This window comes from Tupaia chinensis, unplaced genomic scaffold, assembly GCF_000334495.1.
Source record: "Tupaia chinensis unplaced genomic scaffold, TupChi_1.0 Scaffold000183_1, whole genome shotgun sequence".
NCBI lineage: Eukaryota > Metazoa > Chordata > Mammalia > Scandentia > Tupaiidae > Tupaia > Tupaia belangeri.
In genome coordinates this window covers 269,093-269,713 of record NW_006159658.1, presented here as the reverse complement: position 1 = coordinate 269,713, position 621 = coordinate 269,093, and positions in this window count along the sequence as shown.

The window sequence follows — 621 nt, the reverse complement described above, 5'->3', positions numbered from 1 at the left end:
CCCGGGGGAAAGCAAGACATCTCCCCCCAGGGGGGATGGCCATGCTGCAATCCCTTCTCCATTCTCCTCTTGGGATCTTGAGCACGCACTCATACATGCCCGGCGTGAGTTTAAGCCACCGGGCCTGGACTCAAACCGCGGTCGACTACATGGGAGTCCAGCGACATAGCCATTAGCCACCAGCTAACTGCTGGTCGCTCCTCTCCATGTATTTCAGCCTGGTATTGCTCTAACAGCCCTCTCTGGTCTCCCAGCTCCCGTGTTTCCCCACCTTTATTCTAAACACAAAGACCGGGGTAATCTCTTCAGCAGTAATCTGATTAAGTCACTCCCTGTTTTAAAAACCTTAATGACTCATTATTCCTGGGATATGGATGAAACTCCTTAGCATAGCATATGAAGGGAATTTAAAAATTGGAAAAATGGAATTAAAGTATGAATTTGTTTTGAAGCCAAAAAAAAAAGAAAACTTGAAGAACCAGCATGTGGCATGGTGTATAAGGTGCTGACTCCCACATGGCTCACTGTGATTTTGAGTCCTAGACCTGACAGTTTGCTTTCTCACTTTCCCTCTCTGTCTCTCTCTGTCTCTGGTGAGCACATGTGCCCTATAGCAAAAAC